The 26,615-nt window shown below is 40.5% G+C and overlaps 1 protein-coding gene and 1 pseudogene across 1 annotated transcript in view; one reads left to right on the plus strand and one right to left on the minus strand.

Annotated features, from left to right (window-relative positions):
* LOC134206638 (homeobox protein homothorax-like) overlaps positions 1 to 26,615 on the minus strand; it is a 240,411-nt gene that overhangs the window by 181,995 nt on the left and 31,801 nt on the right. The gene's annotated exons all lie outside the window — the stretch shown is intronic.
* On the plus strand, positions 25,676 to 25,782 carry LOC134208440 (U4 spliceosomal RNA; annotated as a pseudogene).

Raw genomic sequence — 26,615 nt, forward strand, 5'->3', positions numbered from 1 at the left:
CATAATGAAGACACTACTTTATTTTGCCGCACGATATGAGTCTTATAAATATCCTATCAAGCAGCTTTAATAAGAAGCATATTTAAATTTAACCAGAACTGGTTTCCACAGTTACATGAGATCTAATAATTGCTCATGATGCTCAAAGCACAATCTGCTATAAACGAAATAACTAGAAAGGATTTCATTGTACACCGTTCCGATTTGGAAACACGTTGTTTGACTAACTGGATAGGCGTTCAATTTATGCCGTGGAGACGCACTTCAGATTCGTCTCCCGTTAATACGTGATTTCGTCATGATACACACAGTGACTGGGGCAGGCGAGGGACAATGCGTGCTATGTGTTCATAAAAATTGATAAAACCATTTTACAACTCATTAATTTTGCAATCGAAATAGTGTGGGAGTCTATGTGGTCACATCGCACGGCAAAATTTTAACGCTCGTTGCCGTCGCGTCGCTGCTGCCGGCACCACAGAGGATGCGGTCAGTGTGCGTTCTCTCAGGAGTCTTTCAGTGCGTTCAAAATGAAACTATGCTGCATGAATTATTAGAAGCCGATGCATTTCGGTTGTTTGTATCCCATATTAGATATCATTCAATTCTCGCCTGGTGTATGTGCAGCAGTGATTTTTTTTCCAAATTGAGGATTATGGTTTGGTAATTATTCTATTGTAAATATTCATAAATAAAGTAGAATTCTTGATTCGAATGTTTCAGTCCGATCAATTGTAATCCTGACAAACAAAGGAGCTACCCAACAAATAGGATTTGGCTCCCGTCCGTTGCTTAAATTATTTTTTTGCATACGCAATATACCATATCTATTTATATGCCTATTAGGAATATTGATTTGTTTGTGGAATTCTTATTATCAGTTAATGTGAAATTAACTTACTTGAAACTTCAAATTCATAATCATTTGTACTTGACTGTGCGTGCATGTACTTTTTTTTTTGCCGTCGCTGGTTCGTTTAGAAAGGCCTTGAGTGACGGTAGACTTTCTGTCTTCCATACTATCCATACGGCCTTGTATCACCCCACCCAACCAGCGATTGTTCGATAATAATACAACTGTTCTATAGATTAATATAGGGAAACGGTTCGGCACTTCATCCCATAGCTCACATCTCCATCACTTCAAAAACAAAGCAATGAAAAGGTATTTGATTTGTTATTTATTTTTGTGATTTTTTTTCAGCAGTGAGCACACATGTTAGCAAAAAAAAAGCGACAAGCTTGGTGCTGTATTTCTTTGTTTTGCGATGAGATGAATATATATTCATTGGATGGGAAACGGAACAGCTCCCCTATGTACCAATTTTTGCCAATTGTACCAATTGTACCAATTATTCATGGCATATGTAAGATTTTTAGATTGTAAGACAAACATTGTATAACATCTCATATTTTTTTCATTTATTTATTCATTTGTATATCTTTATTTGACTATATCTGTCTTATGGCTGAGAAAAGCCATAAATTCACAGAAAAGCCCAAACAATAAAATAGCAAAAAATTGTCTAGTTAATAAATAAAACATATACAACGTACTCTAATCGCCTAAACGTTGCCAGTTTAATCTTTGCTTGAAAATTGTCTCTGAACTAACTCAGATTGGTTTTCTTGCCCTTTAACTTCAAGTTCAGCGAGCTTAGCTGATGTTGATCGGAGAGCTTTCGTAGTGGAGAACGGTATCTGGTGGCGTCGCATGAATCACGAGTTAAACCAGGTGCATAAAGGGCTGGATATTGTTAAGCTTATATAACACGGCAGACTACGGTGGGCTGGACATGTTGTTCGTATGCCGGAAGAACGTCAAGCGAAAATAATATTTAATAGAGAACTCGGAAAAGGCCGCAGGCTTCGTGGAAGACTGCATACACGATGGCTTTTTGCAGTTGAAGAGGAATTGAGGGCGCTCAGCGTTCAGGGCGACTGGAAGCGATTGGTCCAGGATCGAGTCCAGTGGAGACTACTCCTACTTAATTCTGCGTAGGTTCAACGAAGAGCTGTAGTCACGGTTCTACCGCTAGTTAAGAGTTGCGTAGGTACTCTGCTGGTAGTGTAGCCTGGGCACTGGCACTGTGGTGTCCTGCTGACACCAGCAAGAGTGAGAGGGTGCGACCTGTGAGGCTTACCCAGGATCCCAAACAGCACAAATTGTTTCACTACTAAAGATTTCACTATGTTGCAACCATTCAGAAAGAAACAATCTGCGTTTGTGCCATCAAATATAATTCTTGCAATCTAAAAAGCGCAAGAGGTGGAGCCTACGGAAACATCCTTCGATTGCAGTTAAATTGCGATAATGTTGCAAAATACTATACCTAGCGGAAAAAAATAAAATAAAAATATAAAACTGGATTTCAAGGATGTTATCGATCATTTAGTAATTTGCGTTCGATCATTTAGTAGTTTTTCAATAACTCATTCCAGAAGCTGAATATAAAATGTGTTGAATGGTGGACTTCTAGTGCAAAGGTTTTTATACAACTCTGCCTAATGGTTTATTGCTAGTATTTAATTAATAACGGAGTTATAGCGCTAGTTGCAGTAACTTAAACTAAATGATTGGAATTATGTTATCATTTAGTCTAAGTTACTGAAACTTTAGCTATAACTCTGTTACTAGTGGAATTCAAACAACGAACCATTAGACAGAGTTGTATAAAAAACCTTCGTATTAGAAGTCCACCATGCAACACATTTTGAAATTCAGCTTTTGGCATGAGCTATTGACAAACTACTAAATGATCGAACGCAAATTACTAAATGATCGATAACATCCTTGCTGGATTCGATTTATGGATCTTGTGATTGATAGTTCTTCACTCTACCACAGCACCATTCAACACTTCGAAGGGGCTGCATGCATGATGACTCACCATAAAAAACATACAATTATAAAGTTTTGTACTCGGGTTTCCTGTTACTTGATTGCACCATTGGGAAAAAATGTGAGTTGTCAAAACGTTGAACGATGCTAAATTAAACATGAAGACACATTCAACTTATCTGCAACTTAATTTAACCATACAATTAAATTTTGAAAGACGCATTGGAGTTACATGGTAAAAAATATGCAACTTAATGATTTTGTTTCGTGTTTGTAACATGATTCAATCTTTGAAAAAATCCATGCAAATCGTATTTCAATTAATGATTACTGTAATTAGTATTCGATATAAACTTGGTTGGACATGCTCATTAAACTTCTTAGAGGGCACTACTGAAATGTATATTACAACTTGTTCTGATGATGTCGACTGTTTTCGATGTACTTTTCGGTGATTTATTTGGCCCTCCTTAGCCGTGTGGTAAGACGCGCGGCTTCAAAGCAAGACCATGCTGAGGGTAGCTGGGTTCGATTCCCGGTGTCGGTCTAGGCAATTTTCGGAGCTTGAATAAAAACAGATTTTCTTTTCGTCTTAAAAAAAAACAGATCATATGAGTCAGACATTTGCTCAATTCGTCGATTTTAGTCAATTGATGCATAACACGAAAATGTTCTAGTTTAAAATTAAATCATCAAGGCTCGGAAAATGACGCCTCTAGAGAAACTTTTAGATACCCTAATGGCAAGAGGAAAATAACCCTTCAGAGAGATAATTAGCCGTTTTTAAGTGATCGTGATGTAGTCTTTATGGAGTCTATCTATGATTTCTCGCTTAACTTTTCAAAAGGTCCTAAGTAACATTTTTTCATGAATTAATTTGAGTAGTGCAATCAAAGGCTTTCATATTGGGTCTGTTGATTGCGCTATTCAAATTAATTCATGAAAAAAAATGTTACTTAGGACCTTTTGAAAAGTTAAGCGAGATTTCCTTTTTCTCCTGACATCAAAATACAATATTCTTGTTTTATTCCTTTCCCAAGGCCATTCTGTTCCGTGAAGCTTTATGCTTCCTGTCAAACTATATCTCGAGCACGACAACACACCATTCCGACCCTGACGTCCAATGCCCGAATTAGCAGCTCGCCCTACCTTCAACAATGTAATCCTTACCTCTAATCACCACGAGTACTTCTACTTATTTCCCTCTCTTACTAAATTTTAATACTCAGGTGAAATCGATGGTACACATCCCGACGAATCGTGGCTCCGTAAACTCAACTCAATTCACTGCTGTGCTTTGATTTTGATGTCATCGTATTCACAGAAACATGGCTCTATTCCGACATCCTCGAACTCCAAACTGTCAAGCAATCATTACACGATCTACCGGGATGCGATAGAAACTCTCGCACCAGTGTATTTCAGCGTGGGGGAGGTATCCTAATTGCAGTGAGAGCCGAGCTGAATTCGAAACCCGTATTTCTTGAAGGCAGCAATGATCTTGAGCAAGTTATTGTGAAAGTCCATCTGTCTGTATTGCATCTATATTCGACCGCACAATCCCGTCGATATTTACGCTAAGCACGCTGAATCCATTATGCATCTCCTCGAGTTAGCTGACAGCCACAGGACTGCAGCAAATCAATGATTTGGTTAATGCGAATGGTAGGCTTCTCGATTTAGTTTTCGTCAGTGATTCTGATCGAATTGAGCTGTTTGAATCACCTTCTGCCATTTTGAAAGTCGATCCTTACCACAAGTAATTTGTTTGACGCTCGAATGTTCCTCTGAAGACTTGAAACTCCCGCAGTCGAATTCAGCTGCACGGAACGAATATAACTTCGCATGATGTGACTTTGATGTAATCAACGCTAGATTAACTGTATCACTGGACTTGACGTGTTTGTCAAACCTTGAAACGCTGGATGATGCTGTGACTGTTTTCTAAGCAAAGTTTACTAAGTAATTCGTGACAATGTCCCATGAAAACCCGAAGAATGTCTACAAAACGTGCCGAACAAACATGGTGGAACCTGCAGCTGCGCAAACTACGGAACCGTCTTCGCAAGGCCCGTAAACGTTATTTTCGTTCCAGGACAACTGAGAATAAGTACGTTGTTCAACTTGCAGACGCTGAGTATAATACATGTGCTTGAAGTTCTGTTTCCGTGAGTATATTGAACAAATGCAATGGAACCTCAAAAAGAACCTTTCTGAAAAACAGCCCTGGTCTTTTGCGTATCACTTTAAAAGGTCATTGGCATTCCTGAGGTAACGTCTTCTATGGTAATCATAATTCTTCCGCCGATAACACTTCTGCAAATCTCTTTGCTGAGTTCTTTCGCAGTGTTTATGAGTCAGATTACCATTCACCGCCACAACAGTATTTAGATGAGTTACGAAGCTTCAACATCCATCTACCGCAGCAACATCCATCTACCTCAGTTTTGACACGGTTTTTAACGCTCTTAATGCAGTTGACGAAGGGACCTGGTCCTGATCAGATTCCACCGTTGTTCATAAAGAACTGTGCAGCCTCGCTGGCTGTCCCAGCCCTGACAGTTTTCAACCGATCACTCGCGGATGGCGTGTTCCCTGATGCCTGGAAGCACGCATCAAATACACCGATCTTCAAATCCGGTAACATACATAGCGTGGAAAATTATCGACCCATTTCGATCCTGAACTGTTTGGCCAAAGTACTCGAAAGACTGTTGCATGACAAGCTTTATCCAGCCGTTAAATCCGTTATATCAGAATTCCAGCATGGATTCATGCAAAAACGTTCGACGATCTCTAATTTAATGAGCTTCACAAATAGTGTTATTGGATGCATCGAGAAGCGAGAATCGAGAAGTAGATGCTGTGTATATTGACTTTTCGAAGGCATTTGATAAAGTTCCGCATGATCTTGCTATTTTGAAACTGAACCGTCTTGGTCCACCGTCGTGGATCGTCAACTGGATTCATTCAAGAAAAGCCTACGTTAAGGTTCGTGACGCCACAGAATCCGTCTGGCGTTCCACAAGGGAGTCTCCTGGGACCCTTAATTTTTGCGCTATTTATCAACGACGTTTATGATCAGATACACTCGTGCAAGCTGCTTTTTGTGGATGATCTGAAAATTTACCGAGTCGTGAAGTCAGCTTTAGATTGCTGTGCTCTCCAAGCCAACATTGTGCGCTTATCATCGTGGTGTCAGATAAACGGAATGCAAGCCAATGCCACCAAATGCAGAATCATTATTTTTTCCCGTATTCACTCACCAATCAGATTTGTTTATTCAATGGTCCAGTTATCGCTTATGAGAGTTAACTCCATAAAGGATCTTGGACAGTAAGCTTCGGTTCAACGAGCACATCTCAAAGACAATCTCTAAAGCCAACACTATGCTTGGTTTCCTGCGCCGCAACTCTGCACAATTCGATGATGTTTATGCTTTGAAAACACTATACTGCTCATTGGTCCGAAGCATTCTTGAGTACGGAGTTCAAATATGGGCTCCTTACCATGCGATTCATGCATCACGCATAGAAAGCATCCAGAAACGTTTCGTCAGATTCACATTACGACAGCTGCCACGGACCAATCCAGATAACCTGCCACCGTATGAGCACAGATGGACGCTCATTGGCTTGCAAACACTCTCCAAACGCCGAACGTATTTACAACGACTTTTTATTTTTGACATGATCCGAGACAACATTGACTGCAGTAGCGTGCTCCTGGGAAATCAACTTCCACGCACCTAGCCGCCGATTACGCAATCCCCGATTGCTTTGGACCCCGGTACATCGCACTGCTTACGGTTACAATAAACCACTTGACAGATGTTGTAGATTGTTTGACGATGTATGTGATATGTTTGATTCTAATGTTAGTAAACTCGTCTTCAAAAATAGGATTAAGATACTCTAGTCTGTGTTGTTTTGGACCAAAGATGAAATAAATAAATAAATAAATAAAAGTATTATACACGCCTGAGCCTATAAAACAAATGACTTTGAAAAAAACTATGTTCATTCTGTATAATACATATGCACGACAGATGCAAAATAGTGGGGCCATTTTGGGGATTTTACATATCACGAACAACGGAGTTGTACTAGATAGTTCTAATTTGATTTCAGAGATCAAAAGTTGACGGGGGGCACGTAAAAACATTATTTTTTCATACCAATTCACTCAGCTCGATAAACTGAGCAAAAGTGTGTATGTGTGAGCCATTTCTCAAATTCAAGCAAATTATTTAAGAAAAGTTAACCACAATTATGTTAAAACTTATTCAAGCAAGGATCAGAATAGATATGACTTGTGTTCATTCAATAAGAAACATTATTTTTAAAATCAATTTATTCAAAATATATTTATTCAAATGACGGATGGCTCCAATCACAACCAACCTTTATGTATTGAACAAAAAAAGCTAAATATATTTCATCGTTTCAAATTTATATAGCAGGCAATCGAGTACATCAAACAGTTTCACTCTCCACAGCAAGCAAAATCTCAGCAAAACCAAGGGAAAGTAAACTGTTCAAGCAAATTGAATATGATAATAATAATAAAAAGTATGCAATTTTGGGTCGTTAACCTTGACAATCGACCATTTTAAAGCGTCGTAAAAACAATAACTCCCCCACACAGTAGGCACTGCCAAAGCGCCGTCGCCGGTCGGTACACGGCTAAATATTAAACAATTTCGGGCATCGAGGTTGTCATCGTCATCGCCCCGCCGTGTTATGCGTTCTGTTGTTTGCCGGGCCTGCTGGCAGGCTGGCAGGGAGGACAATATTCGTCTTCCCTCATAGTAGCCGGTGTGCAACCAGTTCCAGAGACTGTAATTGCGACCACACAGACATCTCCAGATATGAATGGGGTGGCGTATTGGATATTATTGGTGTGCAAACTTCCTCCTTGCAATAATTTCCACACTGGCGGGTACCGTACTTACACCATCGTACACAAACACGTGCTCGTTGTATCCAGGACAAACACCCATGTGTAGGGTGGTGTACACGCCAGCACACGCGCTCCGTTTCACACTCAACCCAACGGGACGTTTGTTCGATCCATGCCGGCTGGGGGAAAATATGCATGCGCTTTCATATGGTTTTAATTCCTCTCCATCCTGCTGCGAGTCTCGTCCTATTTTGTACTCAGCAGGCTGGATGATGGGTGGTGGAAGTTGGGCCGGTACCTCTATCGACAATTCTCCTATGCTTCGGACAAAGGTGGTCCTCCGGTAGGAAACGCAAAAAGGATTTGGAAACGATGGTGGGTCTGGCCGGTTGCCTTTTGGCCGCCAAGAGACGCACGTGGTAGCCTTATAGATGACGATGATGATGATGTTGCTGTTGGTTGATGATGATGGTAGTGTGTTTACCAATTCGGAAAGTACGCGCGGTGTGTACTCGAACCAGCTAGATTATTTTCCGGCATCCGTTATAGGCAATTGCGGCCCGTCGCGATGGAGGCGTCTCGTTTCTCTTTTTACCGTAGTACGCCTATTAGAAGTTGCGGCCTGTTGCGCTTTCATAAAATTAGCAATATTTTTTCCTCCGTTTGACACTTCAAGGCTATTTTTGGCAGGTCAGAAATTAATCATCTTTTATTTGTGCCTTCGAGGTGGGAGAGCTCGAATCCAGAAGTTTGTTTTCATACAGTGATCAAGATTGTCAAGTTGGTGTCACTTGTTTTGCACCGCATATCATTGGGAATGTATCGATTGAAATAAGTGCAAAAAATGATGAGCTAATTTTGACAGCTTGTTTTACACTTTTGAAAACATATTTGTATACAGCTATCAGACGAAGGTTATTCTAATTCAATACTCGACAATACCACCCAGTCAAATAATTAGTTAAAGAAATCGTGTGAAGCTGCAAAACCCCGTGATCCAACACATCTGCAATTCTCCAGAGTAGGGAGTAGGTGCGTTCACAAATCATTTAATAACCGATTAGTTGGAGGATCAATAGAAGAAATTAACCTAAATGTAAGTTCTGAATCATTATACTTTAAAGTAGATGAAATACAAGCGTCAACATGGAAATATTATACAGTGTACAGTGTGGAATCAACACCCTACTGACTAGCAGTGGTATTGAAGAAGAAAACTTGCTTGAATTACAGCTAGAGTTTGTCTGGAACTGAGGACGTGTAACCACTGCAGTATCGCGTTCCAGATTAGCTGGTATTTTATGATCATCTGGATGGTATTTTTGCTTATTTACAATAGGATCCATCAATGAATGCTCCATTGAATAAGGATTCCATAAATACACATTTTTTGGGTCTCTAGTTAGCCTGGCAAGCTAAGGTGTAGGATTGCCAATTCTGGAGCTGACGAGTTAGATTCTCAGTCCGATCTAGGCTGTCATTGGATGGCAAATATTCACGAATCCCTTGACATAGAAAATCCATTGTGCTTGCTACATAAGATGCATATCCTTGTACTGACAGGTATTGAAAAGGCTTTCAATTACTTACTGTGAAAATGCTCGTAGAACACTAAATTGAGCAGTAGATTCGTTTTCAGTAGGTTTGTAGAACCATTAAAGAAGAAGAAATACATCCCCAAACTTAAAAAAAAAAAACAGTTTTACGCGTGTATCGACGATTAAATTTGTAATGTGACTCAAAACAATATTTTCACATGCGAATTTTGCAGGGACGGAATTTCCTTCAAATTGCACGAAGGTTCGCCAAATCTAAGCTTCACGTTCGTGAGAAAAAATGACGCACAGAAGACTGCATGCATGACACAGTGCCATCTTTAAAACCTTTAAGAACGGTGATGGACTAGCATACTAAGAAAAGGCACAACTTTAAGATGAAAGTTATTTACGGAAACTTTCATCCTAACCCTTAAAGGCGCAAGACGATTTTTTTAGAAACCATCGAAAATATTTTTAACGTAAACAACCATTCAAATCATTAAGATTAAACGTATTTTCGGATTGTTGGCTTAAAACAACATTGCGAATTTAAGGGTTATAATTATGCTCTGATCCACATCTTAAATGAATACAATTGAGGAGATCAAACGCAAAGGGGTGTAAGTGACAAACACTTAGTTTCGGGTAAATTGGGTGCAAAGTTTTTTTAAAATATTTTTTCGTTTTATACAATTTGTATAAAATAATACCAATTATCTGTGAATTTTCACATTTTTTACAAACATATTGCCGCAAAGCTCTAAAACCAAAGCATGTTTTGCTGTAGTCAACTCAAACTTGACCAATAAATCACTTACACCCCTCTGCTTCAAACCTCCTCAATTGTTAACATTCAGCATAGAAGCTTGTTCTGAGTAAAGAAATTGCGATGGCATAAATCATAACGTTTGCATATTGGATAAGATATGATGTAGACTGCACTAAAGAAGCTACACAGTATAAAAATGTTGCAGCATATATGATGTAACAAAAAGGCTCCGTTCGAATCGACTCGTTTTCCATCACTTTTTCAAATTACAGGTCGTCGTTACTATGGAGCTTGTATTCAATATTGCGTACAAGAAAAAGTTGGTAGTAAAATAAGAGGCTATTGAACACAAAAATATGTTTTCAAATATTTCTATGGCGTGTAATTTTCAGATTATTTAACTGTGTATTGAACACAAAAATAATCGTTTAAATATTTCAATTGCGTGTAATTTTCAGATTTTTTAACTGTGTATATACAAAGATGCAAAATCTGATCCTTGCACAAACACTCAACACTGCTGATGCCGCATAAACTTTAAAAAATGGTTGATACGATTTCTGAAATCCAAAATATTTCATTAAAAATAACTTTAGATGGTGGTCGCATGTTGCACATCCACATGAAGAAATACGGTTAAAGTTGTAACCTCAAGTAATTGCGCTACCAAAAGCCTCCAACATGTTAAGAAGCTCGATACCAGACGTTGCGTTTCGTCTTGTTGCGCCAAGTGCATTATCGCACAACGATCATACAACCAGGTAGAGGCGAAAATATACTCATCTTGCTTATTAGTGAATCTTAACAATATTGATCTGAACCTTTTGAAATCCGCAAAGGGCTTTTGTCTTCCGATCGTTTTGAACCAAGCTCTTTACAAATTGGTTTTGATACCTCCTTTCGAGAGGCTCGAAAGTCTTCTTCCAAGAAGCTTGAAAGCTTTCTTTCAAGAGCCTCCGAAGTCTCCTTTCAAGAGGGTCGATAGTCACATTTCAACAGACCCGGAAGCTTCCTATCAAGAGACTCGGAAGCCTTCTATCAAGAAACTCGGAAGCCTCCTTTCAAGCGGTTCGGAAGCCACTTTCCAAGAGGTACAGAGGCCCCCTTTCAAGAGGCTCGGAAATCTATTCCCACACGGTTCCCTTCAATAGGCTCGAAAGTATCCCTTTCAAATGGCTCGTAAGCCTTCTTTCAAGAGGCTCGGATGCTTTTCATCAATGATGCTTAAAATACTTCGAAGCCTTATTTCAATAGAATCGGAAGCCTCTGTTTAAGAGACTTGGACGCTTCTTTCTAGATTCTCAGAAGCCTTTTTTCAAGAGCCTTGGAAGCATCCTTTCAAAAGGGTCGAAACCCTCTTTTCAAGAGAATCGGAAGCCACCTTCCAAGTGCCTTAGATGCCTCTTTCCGAATGGTTTAGAGGCTTCCTTTCATTAGCCTCTTTTCAAGTGGCTTGGAAAACTCCTTTAAAGATTCTCAGAAGTCTTCTTTCAATAGACTCGGAAGAGATTCGAAAGAATCATGTCAAGAGGCTCCGTAGCCTCCTTTTAAGAGCTTTAGAGGCCTTCTTCCATGTGGTCCAAAGACCTCCTTTCAAGAGGCTCGGAAGCATCCTTTCAAATGGCTTAGAAGCCTCCTTTCAAGATTCTCTCAAGAGGCTTAGAGGCTTGATGTATAAACTTAATTTGAATCGGAAAGCACCACGGAATAAGGAGAATTTCTAACATTTTTTTTAATAGAACCACTACTTTGTGATGGAACCATGTGAATAATGGACATATATATACCCCATACATTGGGTGGAAATCCAATCACTTCGACAGCGAAGTTTTCACCGCGGCCCTGGGACTGGAGGCCAACACCGACAGTCTAAGCGGGGATGCGCTGGTAGCTGTCCTATCACTCGCGTGCGACGCTACTATGCCGAGGAAAGCCTTGCCAAGAAATGGCAGACGCCCGGCATACTGGTGGAGTGCCGAAATTGCAGCCCTATGATCAGCTTGCGTCAAAACTAGACGTAGGACGCAACGAGGAGGAAAGAGCGGTCCGCCGGGAAGTGTTTCGAGCTGCGAGGCTGGCCCTTAACAAGGCCATTAAGAGCAGCAAGAGAGCGTGCTTCGACAACCTGTGCGAGGGTGCCAACGCGAATCCGTGGGGTGACGCCTATAGGATCGTGATGGCCAAGACCAAAGGGGACTCTTCACTCCCCGAACGGTCACCGGACCGGTTGGCGTGGATTATCGAAGTACTCCTCCCGTCCCGAGCCACAAGTTCCTGGCCTCCTCCTGCGCTGCAAGGCGCTGGGAGTGTGACCGAAATGGTGGTTCCGGTGACGAACGAAGAGTTACTCGCAGTGGCCAAAAACCTTGCGATGAAAAAAGCTCCAGGGCCTGATGGAGTTCCAAACAGTGCACTCAAGGCAGCGATCATAGCGAACCCGAACATGTTCAGGCTAGCTATGCAGAGATGCCTGGATGAGTGTCATTTCCCTGAGAGATGGAAAAGGCAGAAGTTGGTACTGCTGCCGAAGGCCGGGAAGCCTCCGGGCGACCCATCAGCGTACAGACCAATTTGCCTCATCGACACGACGGGTAAACTGCTCGAAAGGATCATCCTCAACAGGATCACCCCGTACGCAGAGGGTACGGATGGCCTGTCGAGTAACCAGTTTGGTTTTCGGAAGGGTAAGTCCACGGTGGACGCTATCAACTCAGTGCAAAAGACTGCAGAGGTAGCGATCCAACACTGGACGGTGACACTGGACGTGCAGAACGCATTCAATAGCGCAAGCTGGGATGCCATCGCGCTCGTAGGCTCGTAGACTTAGGCTACTGGCAGGCGTTGCCGCATCTATCCTTAGGTACGGCGGGCCGTCCTGGGCAAAAGCACTGGAGGTAACCAGTTACCTTCGGAAACTGGAGAGCACCTACCGCTTGATGTGTGATATCGGCCTACCGCACGGTATCGCACGACGCATCCTGCGTGATAGCGAGTATGATGCCAGTCGGGCTGGTCATCCGGGAGGACGAGAAGTGTTTTGAGCTACGTGGCACCAGAGGAGCCCGCGAGCGCACCAGGGTGACTTCGGTTGCCAGATGGCAGCGCGAGTGGGATAACTCATCGAAAGGTAGGTGGACCCACCGGCTGATTCCTAACATATCAAGCTGGGTGGGGAGACCCCATGGGAAAGTTCACTTCCATCTGACACAATTCCTGTCAGACCATGGCTGTTTCCGACAGTACCACCACAAGTTTGGGCACGCGGATGTCCCCGTCTGCCCTGACTGCCCAGGTGTTGACGAAACTGCAGAGCACATACTGTTCGTATGTTCTCGTTTCGACGTCGAAAGAAGAGCAAGACGTTTGCGGTCGGGACACAACTCCGGATAACCTTATCCACAGGATGTGTCAAGCGGTGGAGAAGTGGAACGCAGTCTCGACTGCAACCACTCAGATTGCCTGCAGCTTGCAGAGAATCTGGCGCGCCGAGCAGCAATTGACAAGCAGTACTAACTCGTGATTGGTTAGTTAGAGCGAAAAGTGCCGAACGCGGAGAAGTGTGTGAATGGTCTGCCCATGCAGAGGTAATGGCGCAGCGGGTGACAACCGAGATCGTCACCTCGAAGCACTGCACACGCCGTGCTGGGAGTAGCGCAGGAATGTTGGTTCGTATGACTACTGATACCCCGCGGCGTGGCAGAGGAGTATGGGTGAGCATCCAAGTCAGTTTCACATGGTACGGAAGGAATGAGCAAACAAATCAGTCTCACAAGGTATGTTTGAGTAGAGCTAGTCTCATATGGTATGAGCGAGGTGAGCACCTAAGTCAGACTCACATGGCATGTCAGAAGTGGGAACCTAAGTAAAATGTCCCACAAGGGATGCCAGAGAGAGAGTTAGGTCGAATGACTAGAGTAGTATGTGTCAGCGCGAACTGAATGAAAGAGGTGAGCATCCAAGTCAGACTCACATGGCATGATAAAGGTGGGCATACAAGCCAGACCCACATGGCATGATAGAGGTGAGCACACAAGTCAGATTCATTAGCGCGAGTGCAAGCATGGAGTGCATGAGCGTGAATCAAGTGTTTGGGTGAGCATACAAGTCAGACTCACACGGTATAATAGAGGTGGGCATACAAGTCAGACCCACATGGCATGATAGAGGTGCGACAGAGCAGGTAGGGTGTGTACGAGGGTGCGATAGAGCGAGCACCCAAGTAAGACTCGCATGGGACGGCTGCATGTGTGAGCGAGAATGAGCGAGTACGTTAAGTACTGTCGCACGCTCCGCACCTTACACTCAACTCCACTCGTTAGTCTATGTTCGAAAACCTTCACCTCCTTCATTGCTTCCTCAGATCTGACCTTCTTAGCCTTAGTACTTTTAGTTTAGTATAGTACTTTTCGATTGGCCCTAATACCAGTACGTTGGAGGGTTCATGTCCTTGGGTACAAAAGTGCGTTGGCTTAGTACCACACCAGGACAACCTTTAAACAGTACATTTAAAGAAGCAATAATCGTCCAGAAGATCATAGGGTCCTCGTGTTAGCTTTAACGGTAGGCGCACTCCGTTTGACAAATAAGCAGATCGCTTTCCAAATCACGTATTTCTTGGCAAACTTTGAAAGTTTCTGCTTCCTTATTTCCACCGGTAAATCAAACTTCTGTTGGCTGGTATAGAACAGTAGCTCCGGAAGCTGCCGGAAGTCCGCCTCGATGTAAGTCGCATCATCCATCCATGAGGCTTCGTCAGCATCTGGGTGTACAGTTTCCGGGCTCGAGATTTCCCAACCGTATTTTGACGTTCGTCACGATTGCGTTCCAAAATTGTTGAAATAAATATTGTTTTTTTTTTTCTACGAGTGCTGAAAAAATCGAGTTTTGCAACGAGTTGCACACGCTATTTTTTGCAATGACGATGGATGGACTTTAATTTGATAAATCTGTTCCAAAATTTTACAGTCTAATTTACTCCACATGATCATTCTTGCCAATAAATTATGTTGCTGCGGAGAAGAATCAGATTTTATGTTATCGTGCCACATTGCATAGTTCGAAAAGCCGTGAAGCGATAGATGTACTTGCCCTGGAAATGTTTGATGCCATGTCCACCAAAATATTTAATTTATTACGGGGTGCATAGAATACACTATTTGAGCACTTACCCCAGCTGATTCAGCAAACTGTAGTCATGTAACTACTGTTCTGATGTTGGATTTTCATTATAGCACCCAAATTAGTGTTATAATGAATATTATGCAACCCATTTGAGTTGCACAATGTTTATTAAAGCACCCATTTCGTTTGTATGGAAAAGTAGGGCGTTTTATCACTCAAAGACGAACTGTAAACCAGATATTATGATCAGGAATTGCAAAAATGCATTTTTTGCTATAGCAATGCATTGAGATTTGTGCTAAATAAAAAAAACCAGACAGATGCAGCTTAGTACTATGTTTTTATTTTTTATTTCATTTTATTCTAGCTTCCAAGCAGTAGCCGATCCTAAAACTATGTCCAAAAATTGACACTTGTATTTGTATTTGTATTTATTTTCTTACATCCAACTGGCCAGACATTGCCTTATTGAATACTTATAGATAAAATAAGAATAATCATTACAATTAAATTTCACTAGGTACAGCAAAATCATCGAATAACTACAGTTTTATACATTATTTGCATCCACAGTATTAAGTTTTATGTAAATTTACATTTATTTTCATGCACATATTTGGAGCATGAAAATAAACGCAAAAATGAGTCGGATATTAAATTTACACGAATTGAAAATGTAGTCGTGCAAAATTACATGACATGTAGATTTGATTGAATCTCACTCAGCGTTTAATTTTAAACTTGTTGGAAAAAAAAACATTGTGTTGTAAAATTGAGTGTAATGAAATGTAAAGTTATATGTTTTTCGATGCTCTAATTATGTGCATTGAAATTCACTCAATTTTCAATCGAATTTTTATTTCAATCAATTTATTATTACAGTAGTTGAAAAATCAACCTAATTTTCAATCAAATTTCTGATTCAATCAATTTATTTTTAAATCATTTCTTATTTACACGTCATGTAAGTTTAATTAGTTTTTGCTGTGTCGTGATAACAATAATAAAATAGAATAACCCACACACTTAGAATTTCTGTGTAAATTTACGTTTATTTTGATGCACATATTTGGAGCATCGAAATACATCTAAAATTAAGTTAGCTGTTAAATTTACACCACTGTAAAATTCAATTAAGATCGTTGAATTTCACACGTTCAATATGACGCATACGTGTAAAACTAAATGAATATAAAAATCAATAGACGACGACCTTAGATTCCCTCTTTCCTAAAGTCAATCAAACTTTGAATTAAATAAAATTTCGTTTCATCATTCATTTTTTTTTATTTTTTGCACAATACAAATAATAAATATATTGATTATATCTATCCGTTCAATATGGTATGGAGTGATCCGATAAACTGTTACATATGCATAAATGTCTGATTGGTAGATATTCGCGGAGCTTTCTTAAGCTGAAATTGAGAGTCGCGCAAGGTCAAACAAATTGGCTGCAAAATAAGCAATGGATGACTTTTGAGACATGAAATAATATTCACCAAAATTATTCTTACCATCCCCGTAGTTGTTCCGCTGTTTAGGTCAAACTTGTTCAATAATAAACGGTTTCGGAACACAGTACAGGTACTATTTTACTAATCTCACATTATATTGACGACGAGTTGACGAGATGACAAGTTCTGCCTCCATGTTGTTTAAAAGGTTTAAAGTACATGGATTGAAATTTACACGATCGTGTAAAAATAAAGTTTTGTTGATGGAAAAATAAATGCATTTTTATGTATCTTTACATCGATTGAAAAATGAGCAACAAGCCGTGTAATTTTATATCTTTTTTAATGCTCTAAATATGTGCATCGATTTCGATGGAAATTTCAATCAAATAATAAATTCAAGTGCTGTGTTATTACAGCTTATTCTGTTTACATGTCGTTGAAATGTAATAATTTTTTTTCTGTGCACGCAACATACAATAAAATAGTTCACACAACTTAACAAAATTGTCAATATTTTTTCGAATCGACGAAAGCAAACTTATGTCTGCACTAGTAGTGAGCTTGTTTCTCTAACTTCTTCTAGCCGTTAACGTTACTGCGAAAAGCTAGGACCTTAGTAATGGGTTTAATCCAAAGGGCTTCCACAACCCAATCCATAAACCTACCATAAAAAGGTGACAGACTTCTTTACAAATTATGTATGGCTCTTAACCTCAGCTTATTAACCATGGTAAATATTTGCTTTGTCCAATGAGAATCAAGAAGTGCCACTAAATCCTCCAAAAGTCAATTTTCTCTCCATTTCCAGAATGTTTTTTATGCTCAACCATCAAATAGATTGCTAAAATACTTCAAATGTCAATTCATAATTAATGGGTTAGATTGATATCAATATGTAATCTGCGGAATTTCCTGTTGTGATGCATCGCAACACCAACGCCTTATGCATTCGGATCCTGAGTCAGGTTTTGCGTTCAAATCAGTACTTGTACCAAATTGGCCTGCCCGAATAGAGTACAACGTTTTTCATAACAATAATTTATAAATAAATGAAATCAAAGCAACTGATATTAAACGTATGCATCATATCGAAATGTGCGAAAGTTCAAAATTAGAACCCATATCTGAATTGAAATCGAAGCTATTCAAGATAGCAGAACGGCTATAAGCTATGTATGCTTATAGAATTCCAAAGGTGAAAAAATACAAAATAGCTCCACCAGCTCCAGAGGGCTATGTTTGTAAGTAGAGAAATGTGGTGCCTGTTGGTTTTTTTTCTGCTAGCGTAGAGAATTGCTGTTGCTTTTAATATACTCATGAAGCCCGTCCAAAAAATAAGAACGTGAAGTATAGAGATTGAAGTTCTGCTGGGAAAAGGCATGAGTAGAAGCATTCATTCGTCGTCACCGTCGTCGTCGTCGTCGTCCTCGATGGATCCCGCTTCCAGGCCGAGGACCGAGCCGGACGAACCGTTGTTTGCAGGAGCTAGTGCTCGGTTGGTAACGTTCAAACTATATCTCGAAGGTGGGTGGGCGGTTGGTTGAGTCGTATGTGAGAGTCGTAGTCGAATCAACGGAAGCTAGACGTGGCTGGTTTTTGGGTGGCTTGGATCCGTAGAAGTAGATCCCAGAAGCAGCCACCTCTATGGAGAGAGAAATAAATAGAAGGAAAAATATACCACTCCGTGCAGGGAACGTCGTAGATGTATAAATAAGACAAATTTTCAGTACGAGGAAATAAGTTTACCACTGCTTGTGCTGTACATACACACACACGTACACCGAGCGAGATGGATATAAAAGGGTGGTTTTATGCGATTGGTTTTTACATAGCGCAGACTCTCAGTATCACGAATCCCAGACTCGAAAGATGATTTCGCTATATGGCATGCTTCCTCTCACTTCTTGTTGGCACATACCCATCAAAAGCAAAAGAAGCACTGAGAGCATGCCGCACAAAAAATCGCATAGCTCTACCCCTCCCGGTCGGTGGCTGCCGGTCGTCTGCTCTCTAGCGTTGAGATCGGAAAAGCTTCCTACCCCCTTGTGCTTGGGGATGTTTTTCTCGTTTTTCATGCTTTTCCTTCTACTTAGTCAGTGCTGTTCTCGGCGTCGTCGTCATCATGGTATGCTCGTTCTATCATCTTGCCACAACGCTGAGAGGGCTGTAGAGCCATCTTTTTCGCTCCTCTAGACCGCCACGCAAAGACGATGGATTTTCCTCTATCAGCTCTATGTCTTGTAATATAGGTTTCATATAAATATAAGGATAGTTTAAAGCTTATACCTTCGGCGATGTTATTATGCAGCGCTTTTTTCTTCGCAATTTCCTGGAATTCATTTTCCCATTCCTTGCGTCGCTGGCTATATTGTAGCTTATATTATTAGAAAAGTTTGTTTTGGAATGAAACATTTATGCATTAAAAATGCATTCCAAGATATTGTATTACTTTTCCTCTTATCTGTCAGATCACCATTAACATTCCGATTAAGTTGGCGTTATCGTTATTCAAAAACTTGGAGGCGCAACCATGATACTGGAGATGTCTAATGGGTATCGAAGTTTCAAATGATTTGGTGCAGGATTTAATGTTATTATCAATCAATAGACTACGAAGAAAATTTATGTTATGATTTACTGAAATTGGAGTTCGGAGAATTCTTGCAGAATAAACAAAATATTGGGAAAATTTTGTCAATATCATATTTGGCCAAAAATCTGTGTTTCTTAATTTATAGTCCGGACTGGTACCCATATTTTACCGCTAATTTTTCATTTCTTTACTTTTTTCAAGTGAAGATTAATTTAATTTGCTGTGTTTGTTTTTTTCTGGAATCTTAGTGAAAATGGTTCATTTTTCTTAAACATTAAATGCCCTTTGGGATCCCATAGCTTTTGTTGGACACGACACCCATCGGTACGTGTTTTCAAGAGAATGTGATCACTGGCAGCTTGGATCTTGCCTTGTTTCTCGAACACGCGGGCAACCTAGGCTATTCAAAACAGATTTTATCTCACACCTGGCGTTTGTTGGTGGACCATGCGTGCGTACTCTTTGCGAATTATGTGCGTACTAAGCAGAAACGCGCGAGGGTTGATATAACATTCAAAGACTTTCTCACTGTCCAACTCCCCACAGCTCAGTTGGACCTTCTTCAAGTAGCATTGCTGATCAGAGTTATTCTGACCAGGAACCGGATCCCATGGATTACGACTTTCGGCGGTGCGATTTTACTTCACTTAATACAGAGCTTTCTGCGGTTGATTGGAGTCATCATTTCCATGGGCACTCAGTAGATGCTAACGTACTGCTGTTTTACGACAAGCTGTACGAAATATTGCACCTTATAGCTCCTCGCCGTCGTCGCATTAATCGAGGTGTTAATAACAAGCCTTGGTGGAATGCTCAACTCAGAAACCTGCGAAACAGATTGAGGAAGCTACGCAAACAGTACATCGCTAACAAAACTGACGGAAACAGAGTTTCTCCAACAGGTAGAAACCTCTTACAACGACCTCCTCGATGCCAGTTACCGAAGATATATGGACGACCTCAATCAAATCTTAAAATAATCCGTCCAGGTTTTGGAGATTTATCAAATCGCAAAAGACGGCTAATCAAGTTCCGAACAATGTTGTTTATGGCGACACTACAGCTACCAAATCTGATGAAGCTGCGAACCTCTTTGCCAACTTTTTTCAAAGTGTATTCATTACGAACCCTTCCGCAAACTCACCCAGGTAGTTTTTCGAATGTTCTACCGCACGATATTGACCTCGCGCCCTTTCTGTTCTCCGACCTAGAAGTGTTGAAAGCTCTTCGCGATTTAGATGCTTCAAAAGGTGCCGGAGTGGATGGCCTAACACCTTGCCTGTGCTGAATCACTAGCGGCTCCACTAACGCTACTTTTCAACAGATCGTTGAGTGAAAAAACGTTCCCTGGACTATGGAAAACAGCAACACAAATTCAATTCACAAATCTGGAAATTTGCGCAAAGTTAATAACTACCGTGGAGTTTCCATTCTTTGTTGTGTTGGAAAACTTCTTGAATCATTAGTTCATAAAGTTTTGTTATCTGCTGTTAAACCATTCATTTCAATTCATCAGCACGGTTTTCTTCCTCAACGCTCTAGTACAACGAATCTGCTATGCTATTCTAATGCGCTCTTCCGTGAAGTCGAGAAGCGCAATCAGGTGGACTCCGTATACGTAGATTTTTCGAAAGCTTTCGACACCGTACCTCACCAACATGCCGTTGCAAAGTTACGCCACTTGGGTTTCCCTGAATGGATAGCAGATTGGATAATGTCATACCTGACTGGCAGAAAGGCTTTCGTTCGTGTTGATGCCTCACGGTTCAGGACTTTCAGCATTACCTCGGTGTGCCACAGGGGCAGCGTGCTGGGACCTTTACTGTTTATCCTGTATATCAATGACTTGACCAACTGCCTTACCTCTCTGCAAAGCTTCTGTACGCTGACGACCTCAAAATTTTCAGAGTAATATACTCTTTGCTGGATTGTGTTGCTCTTCAAACTGATATTGACGTACTCCGCCGTTGGTGCGATGAAAACGGAATGAGCGTGAATGTGGCGAAATGTAAAGTCATCACCTTCTGCCGAATCATATCCCCAATAATGTACAGCTATACTTTTGCCGATGCTGCACTAGAGCGTGTTTCGTCGATTCGTGACTTGGGCGTTACAATGGACTCGAAATTGCGGTTCAACGAACATATTTCTGCAATAACGGCGAAGGCATTCGCAGTTTTTGGATTTATTCGTGTTTACACCTTGAAAGCTCTGTACTGTGCACTTGTGAGGAGTATTTTGGAATATGCTGCCCCTATTTGGACGCCGTACCATACGACCCAAGTGATTCGCATTGAACGAGTTCAAAAGCAGTTCATCCGTTTTGCACTTCGGCACCTACCGTGGAACGATCCAATGCACTTACCTGACTATAGAGCCCGATGTCAGCTAATTAACCTGGAACTACTCTCAACAAGACGACTCACCTTCAGAAGACTTGTAGTGTATGACATCATCAGTAGTAACATAGACTGTCCGGACTTGCTCGTGGATGTACAGTTGAGCATACCTAGCCATAGCCTGCGTCACGCTGATTTACTCGCTGTCCCAACCCACCGAACAACGTACGGATACAATAATCCCTTTAGCTCCTGCCTTAGAGCTTTTAATAATGTTTGTAATTTGTTTGATTTTAATGTGTCCAAGTATTGTTTCAAATCTAGAATAAGGAACTTAGAATAAGAGTAGTCTGTACGATCCAATCGAAGACGAATAAACAATTAATAATAAAGAGTTCTTCAACGTAATAGCCGTTATGGTCAGCATGATCCAATAAGGTTTATGGCTTCGCGCTTGAACGATGCATTTAGGTTTTTCGAGTCTGATGAGGGAGCTTCTATATTTGCTAACCAGTTAAGGCTGAGAATATGAAGTCGCGCGGAAAACAATAGATGCTGTAGAATGTAAATGTAGTTTTTTTTAAGTAATTGACTGTTTTCTAAATTTCTGTGTCTATTTTGTAGACATGTATCAATAGCTATTAGTAAACTTCATAGAGACTAGAAGTCAGATGGAGGTAACAATAAAATAAATAAATAAATAAACAACGAAACGAACCATTAAAACCCAAATTCATCAACCTCATTTTCAAATTCGGCTACACGGTTCTCTTCCGTAATAATCAAGAAACGACTTAATAACAAAGGGAAATAGAGTATTACCATGTATTACCTCATTCATGAAACGATCTATTATGATCGATATTTATGTCGAATGTGTAATCACAAAAAAGTGCGTGGATGGAAAAGATGCAGAAGGCCAAGTTCACTCTCAACTACTGATTTGATGAAATCCAGAACAATCAAAGCGTACTGACTCCAACGTCAATCCAACTGGAAGGCTGACCAAGCAGGCATCTGAGGAAGTCTCTGGTCTCTGGCAATAATTTTCACTCAATAAAGGCTGACCTGTCCAATCCATAGGCAAGGGGAGTACCTTCTCTTCTTCTTCTTCTTTTTCTTATTGGCATTACATCCCCACACTGGGACAGATCCGCCTCGCAGCTTAGTGTTCATTAAGCACTTCCACAATTATCAACTGCGAGGTTTCTAAGCCACCATTTTTGCATTCGTATATCATGAGGCTAGCACGATGATACTTTTATGCCCAGGGAAGTCGAAACAATTTCCAATCCGAAAATTGCCTAGAGCGGCACCGGGAATTGAACCCAGCCACCCTCAACATGGTCTTGTTTGTAGCCACGCGTCTTACCGCACGGCTAAGGAGGGCCCCTGCTCTAGTGGTACAAAAAAATGGGTCCTAGTCAAAGGCCGGACCTAGGCTAGGAAAAGGCCGGACCTTGCAATATGGTGACAAAAATCCTACAAGTAAACCCTCACTATTCTCGAAGCGCCACGGATGTGCTCTGTTGGAGGTTCACTAAAGAATAGACATAAAACATTTTCCAATTAAAGAACTCATAAAGAAGAGCATTGTAGTGGTCAGAATGAACCTCCACCAGAGGAAGCATGGAGATCTTGAAGGCTTCGACATACTTTTCGGGTGACGTGGACGAAATCCCCTTTCCATAAATCGCAGAGCTTGTAACCTACAACCGCAAACATAACACCCTCTTCGTCATTTCAAACCTACGATGGCAAACCTACTTATAAAAATTCTATTCGCCAGGAAGTAACGCCGAATTCGAAGATCGCAACAGTCTGACATTGAGCGTGAAGAAATGCACAGTCTTCTCGTTCACCAGGAAAAGATAGTCAATTATCTAGAACTATCACAATGGGATCGAACTACTGTACACCCAGGTTTTTTTTTACACGGTTGGAATTCATCAATTTCTCGGTAAACCCGAACTTTCACAACTTTTTAAATCCCCCTTGAATTTTCTTTGATTTTTTGTGAATTTTTTGGTGGGGTCAACTTATTGTTTCATTGACGCTGAAGGTCTTAAACGACTAAAACCAAACCGTGTAAAAAAAAACCTGGGTGTAGAGGACGAACTTCGTAAAGACCTTAGTGTTATGTTCGACTCAGAACTGAACTTCCGTGAACATTTTAATTACGTAATTAGTAAGGCAAAGAGATATCTTGGATTTATTTTCCGAATTTCGTGACCTGTACACTACTTACGATCATTGCACCTCAGTCGAGTTCGGTTGGTTTTAGAAACAGCTGCCATAGTTTGGAGGCCTTGCTATCAAGTTTTAATCAACAGGATTGAAAGAATTCAATTCAAATTTATAAGATACGCTCTGTGATCACTGCCATGGCGTAACCCAAACGCTACGCCATCCTACGAAAGCCGATGCCAATTATTAGAAATGGACACTTTCCAGAAGCGATAAAACAACATGAGGACCATATTTGTTGCTAAAATTCTTCGTTCTGAGATTGATGCTCTCTGGAATCTGGCGCAAATTAATCTGAACATCATCCTTCGACATCTCAGACAACGAAGCTTCCTTGGACTACAGTAGCATTGAACTGATTACGAGCAACACGAGCCCGTTATAGCCATGTTTAGGCTTTTCAATTTATGTTATGATGATTTTGACTTCAATGTTAGTTCTATAGTGTCTTTCGTAAGTTTAGTAGTTTAAAAAAAATAATAATTAACAACAATAAAATGTCTTAATCTAGCGAGAATATTCCACTTTCTACCGCTAAATGGCTACAGGCGCTACCGCGACGAGTAAATTTTCGCTACCAATGTCACCATTGCTATTAAATTTTCTGTCACTTTGAAGAAAATTCATCTCAAATCCACTCTCAGCCGCTCAAAATGTTGCTCCTGAAAAGAACCGATTTATGCTTATTGATGCGCTCATCAACAGCAACCAAACGATTGTCCCAATCTTGCAAACATATTTCACTTGCTGCCGAAAATAGCCAATCGATGGTTTACTTGGGTGCTGCTGATACTGATTCACATGAAAACCGCAACATACGCCCATGTTGGGGTTAAATTCGTTGCAGCAATCGTCCCGGTAGGAGCGCTACTCACGCCATCGGCGAAAATATTTGTTTGGCTGCAACCACGCTGGCGATGATTCCAGAATCGACGACTGCAACGATTAAGTCCAAGCTGCTACCGACCAGTACCACGCTCGGGTGCCTAAAAGCCAGCCATCACGCTTCCAATCGATACGTCCACGTAAAAAGTTCAACATTCCCGCCAGAATAGCACTGGTTGTTGATGAACAAAATTTACCATGAACTGCATACCAGCAGTAAGATATCCCTTGGCGTGTTTGGATGGGCTGTACCCATAGAAGCAGTTGGAATCCTTGAGGTCTAGCCTCTAACACGTAATATTTGCACCCACAACGATTAACAAAATGGCGGGACTAATGGGCTTTCTTTATCGGATACAAAACCAATACTAACATCAACAAAACCAAAATTGGAACCTTGGCAGAAAATCCATCCACCGATTGGGACCGATACCGACACAATCGAGTTTTCTGGAATCCCCAGTCGATTGTGGTTTGTGCTGTTGGGCAATTTTTTTTATCAATTAAACTTTCTTTTGTACTGGAAGAGATCGAATAATTTCCAATAATTGTTTTTTTTTTCAGTCACTCACAGCAGCAGCAGGTCTCAAGTAGCCTTGTGAGCAAAAGCATAGAAAAGCTTCCAATTTATAACTGAGAAAATATTAATAGAAAACTAAGTCGAAAAGCAGGCCAAATTCCAGTTGTAATGTAGAGCCATATAAGAAGAAGAAGGAGAAGAAGAACAAGAAGAAGAACAGCAAAACGAGTAAGAGTTTTTCGAGAAAAAATCTTTTGATCGTCGAATACAAATATGGCAAATCAAATCTTCGGCTGTGTCAAATGGTGGTCCTGAAAATGATCAATTTATTTTAATAATGCGCCTTTGCAATTACTAACAACATGCGAGACAATTTCACTAGGGTGCTGCTGCCAAAACCACTACTCAACGATTTGTAACAATGTAGTGTTGAACCTAATTATCATTAAAAAGCACTGTAGCTTTGCGCAGTGGCTATATCGTAACCAATGAGGTACAACCGAGGTGCGATTATTGCTAGCTGTTAACTAAAAAAGCACTGTAATAAATAAAAACTATAACAAAAGGCGCCTTCATTGCGTCCCCTCTGATTGTTATTCTTCAAAAAAAATTATCTGTTCGATTTAGAACCAATTACCTTTTAATCGTGCGTGTTTCTAATCTTTCTAATTACTAAATTCACAGCAGCCAACCATTAGTCCGAAACTTGTGAGAAATATCACTTGAGTGCTGATGCAGGCTGATCCCAGGATGTTCTCCTATTAAACTGTAGTAGACGCCATAGTCGAGGCCACCATTGAACCACTCCGACGACCACCATCGATGTTAGCAGCGACTGCTGCTAAACTTTATAACAATTTTCGATGGTAAAATTCAATTAACTATTAAAGTCTTTCGTATTTTCGTTGCGCTTTTCGATTTCGATTGCAAAGTGTACCCCGGTATAGAAAACACAGACGTAATCCTTTGAAAAAAAAATATCAAAGTACCAGTTGAAAAGATTCAATCCTATCTACATGTTCATTCTTCATGCATTCAGATACAATCAGATTCGGTGACAACATGCTGACCTTCGAATCAAGTTTTCATACATTGTACCCGAGCAAAGTCTGAAAACATAATGAGAGCATACAGAAAACATTTTTTTTTGTCATCAAATTGAAATCATAATTTGTTTTCAAATATGAATCATCATGATTGATTACATATTTTGATCTCATTTTGCTGTAGATTTTTAAATAGTATGATCTGACATTAAACTGTGTACTTAATTTGTTATCGGAAACCAATACCAAAATTAGTTTTTGATTTGCTTTAATCGATAGAAAGAATAGTTTTCGATTTGACGTCACAGTAAGATTTTTCTGCTATACGTTTTGATATTTTAACCGTTAACGAT

The sequence above is a fragment of the Armigeres subalbatus genome, chromosome 1, assembly GCF_024139115.2.
Source record: "Armigeres subalbatus isolate Guangzhou_Male chromosome 1, GZ_Asu_2, whole genome shotgun sequence".
NCBI lineage: Eukaryota > Metazoa > Arthropoda > Insecta > Diptera > Culicidae > Armigeres > Armigeres subalbatus.